The following is a 4,105-nucleotide window of genomic DNA, read 5'->3' as shown; positions in this document are numbered from 1 at the left end:
AGATGGTGAGCTGGACAGAAGACAGGGCTCACTATGCTACTGTGATGCTCTGAACATCACTAAGAGTCCTCAGGGTTCAACTGGTGCATTTTGACCAGTGGATCAGGATGGCTGGTCTGTTCAACCCAGGCTCTTTTTTCCAGTTAGGTCAGGAGCAGCAAAGGAAAGAAAGCTAACTGTCTCCAGTGAAGGAGAGCAACTTGCTCACTGACCAAGGTAGCCATGCTTCAGTCTTCAGGTTGGATGGGGGACTGATGCACACAAGGTGGACCTGATAGTCCTGGGATGATGGCTGTTTGCAAATGAACAGTAATAGGGATTTCTAAAGTGTATTTTGCATCCTTGGGGACCAACTGTGAGTGCCTGAAAGGCACATGGGTGACAAGGCAGTTTGTCATTCAGACTGAGATGAGACATTAGTGATGGAGTCCATGGCCATGATGATTTGTTCTTTAAAAGAACAGCAACTGCAGAAATACTTCTCTTGGGCAATGTGATTGGATTTTGTCCATTTGTGCACCAGGGTGTTAGCACACAGTGGCCAGTGAGCCATATCCAAGCCTCTAGTTTTTGTAGCTAAAGCTGTCTGTGTGATGGCCACAGATGCTGCCATGTCACATAGCAGGATGGGTTGGGGAGACCAGCAAACAGGGTGTAAGGTATTTACTGTGCCTCTCTGGGAACAGGTCTCCAGTCCCTGTTGTCCATAGTGGGCAGACATATGAACAGATACTCAGACCACCAGGAAAGCTTTTTATGTTAATGGGAACATACACATCTCTGGGAGCAGATAGGAGGGAAGCCCAGCCTAGGTCCCGAGACCCTGCCATGGGTAATTAGTGGCACTGGAAAACAGCATTTTAAAAAATACCCCTCACATCTCAATTTTCTATGCTTTTCTCCAGCCTCCCTTCAAATACAGGGGTCTCCATGCTGTTTTACAGGGGAAAGGTAACCCTGTGCAGTCAGCAGGGTGACTCGCGGCTTTTCCCTCTCTTCGGAGAAGGAAATGCACGCTTGGTACTCTGGCAGTTGAAAATCTGGCTGCTGGATTTCTGAAGCTTCTAGAATGGCTAATGGAACTCAGGTGCTTCTGTGGCATATTCTAGAAATACACAGTCTGTCCTTGGTGGTCACTGAGCTCACCAGGGGTTGGTTAGGAGTAGGTGTCACAATGGGGTTTGGAAATGACAGGGCAGGTTTTGAGACCTTTCTTCCTGTCTTTGGGTTGTGGAAAGATGGGTGGCTGCAAACACATTTATGTAGATTTGTGTGTGTGTGTGTGTGTGTGTGTGTGTGTGTGTGTGTGTGTATGTATGTATGTGTGTGTACATGTGTATGTATGAACATGGAGGTCAGAAATCAACCTCAGGTGTCATTCCTCAGATCTGTTCACTTTGTTTTTGTTTTTGTTTTTTTGAGACAAGGTCCCTCACTGGCCTGGTGTCTGCAAAGTAGGCTAAGTCATGGAGCTCAACAGATTCACCTGTCTCCACTTCCCCAGCACTGGGATTGCAACTATGCACTACCATGCCTGGATTTCACCTTCCTGCCTTTGGAGCAGTGTTGACTTTCACTGAAGGTCTGTGAGTGCATTTTTATTTTCTGTGTTCACTCTACTCTGAGATGCTCTGATCAGAGCTAAGGGACAAACACCAAGCCCAGGAAGTCCCTAGACTTCAGCATGTTCTTGCAGCTTTCTCGGGTGACCCCTTGCTCCACTCCTTCCATATGCTATAGCCCTCCTCATGCCTGCTGCCTGCCTGAAGCTGGGTGTGTGCGATGGTGCTGTGCAAGATGAAATGTGCTGTGTGCTGCTCTACTCTTCCCACTGTGATCATGTGGGCTCTGTTCCAGATGGGAGCTTTTCTCTACCCCAGTAGGAGTGCCTTGGTGGGGAGGCAGGGACCAAGTCTGACCTCCCTAGTGCTTCCCTTAATAGAGCCCTCCATAAGAGGAGTTGTTAAGTGAACCATTAAATCACAAATGATCTGGAAAAAGTCATTGAGTGCAAAGTCTACTATTTTAAAGACAAAAAAATTACCCTGAATGGGAGGAACATGAAGGACTCATCTAACAGTCCACTTTTCATCCATCCATACACCCATCCATCTATCTATCCATCCATCCATCCACCCACCCATCCATCCATCCATCCATCCATCCATCTATCCATCCATCCATCTATCCATCCATCCATCCATCCATCCATCCATCCATCCATCCATCCATCCATCCATCCATCTATCCATCCACTCACCCATTCATCTATCTATCCATACACCCACCCATCCATCCATTCACCCACCCATCCACCCATCTGTTCATCCATCAATTTGTTCTGTCAAATACTGTGCTTTAGGATGGATCTTCCAGGAGACCCTGCAGAGAGCACTCCAAAGTGATAGGTAAACAGTGCAAGTAGAGACAACTATTGCTAGAGGTGGCAAGAATGGTAAAGGAACTTAGAGTTTAGGAACCAGGTGGCAGAGCAGAGAGGTCAGTGAGACTGAGTATGAAGGGGAACAGAGTCATGAGGAAATTGAGGGGTGGAGAGAGCCAAGTGATAGAACAAACCCTAGCATCTAGGTCCTCTGGCTTCCAAGCATCCTTCAAACTTATTATTCTGTGGGATTGTTTTGATGGTGCATTCAGGGCAGCAGGGGGTGAGTGGAACATAATTCTGGGTGGAGAGCTGGGATGGAATAGGGAAGCAGGAGGCTTGCTGTTAGGTCTCTCTGCAGGAAGCTTGGAGAAGACCATGTGAAGGCCAGGTCATGAGAAGCAGAGCTTCCTGAGCATTGGGACTACTGAGGGACAAGTATTGGGGAATATAGCAGTTCTTTATTCCTTTGTAGCTCAGTCACCTGAGAATGATTTGAGGGCTGGGGAGAGCCATGGAGGTGACAGAGTTTCAAAGGATTTGGGAAAGATGGTCATGTTCTTAGGGAGTTCCATACAGAGCCAAGGACTCAACCAGTGAAAGGAAATGTTACAGCCTGAGGACTGTGAAGAAGGCATGGGCCTAAGGTCTTTTGGGTCCATCTTGGTCTTTTACAGATGGAGAAATGGCTTCTGTGTGTCACAGTGGTCTTAGACAAGAGTCTGAAATTCCTTGTTTTCAACTTTAGTTCATCCTGTGATTAGCAGATGGGACCAACTAATTACAAAGTACACTGGGTGTCTCTCCTGTCTGCCCCCAAGGTGTGGTTAGGAAGCAAAGCTACCCATTGGCCAAGTTTCCTTGAAGCCCATGGAATGGACATGGGGTCTTGAAGCAGAGACATGGCTGAATGTTGCCTTATATAAAAGTAGGAATGGCATAATGGCTCATAATTAGTGGGTACAAATATATAGGGGTGTCAGAGAAGTATGAACCTCCAGGATCTGCACATCATGGAGGATTAGAGGAGATGAAGTGCCCAGTTTGGGTCTGGCACACAGTCGGCACCCACTCAATAAGCTCAGTGTCCCCACCCCTTCCCAAGGAACATTACATTAAGTAATTGCTTTAGTGGCCAAGTTATATATTACCGAGAATGAACCTAGCTCCGACTTATCATTCACTTTTACTGTTTTGCCTAGAGAGGTTCCCGTGGCAGCTCGGAAAGCCAGAAATGAATAAGGAGAGAGGTGACATTAAAGGCAGGCTGTTAGCAGAAGTGAAAATTAAACAACTCAGCCAAAATCGAAGCCCGGTGCTGCCTTGCCTGCACCAATGGGGAGATTAATTGCTCCCTTCTGGGGCTCTATCCAAGTGCCAGGAGGCTGCAGAAATCTCTGCTCACCTTAACTTTTAACTCAACCCCATAACTTAAAGGATGAAGCTCCATATTCTAGAGAGGATTCTGGGACTTGGTGAGGTATGCTTTTTTGACAATTGTCACTGTGACTGTAGTGAGGTCCTGTCTTGGGGGTCATCCTTAAGCTGGTAGGATGTCTCATGTCACTGCGTCACACTTTAAGAAGCTCAAAGTGACTGGAGAGGCCCCAGACCTCTGCAGGAAGGAGAGGGCAGCCATGGTAGGCTGAGTGGAGCTAGTTGAGAGTTGCTGGTGTCTGGATGTCCCCTAGCATCTTCCTGGGGCAATCACCACACTTGCAG

The sequence above is a fragment of the Onychomys torridus genome, chromosome 4, assembly GCF_903995425.1.
Source record: "Onychomys torridus chromosome 4, mOncTor1.1, whole genome shotgun sequence".
NCBI lineage: Eukaryota > Metazoa > Chordata > Mammalia > Rodentia > Cricetidae > Onychomys > Onychomys torridus.
This window is presented reverse-complemented; position numbering follows the sequence as displayed.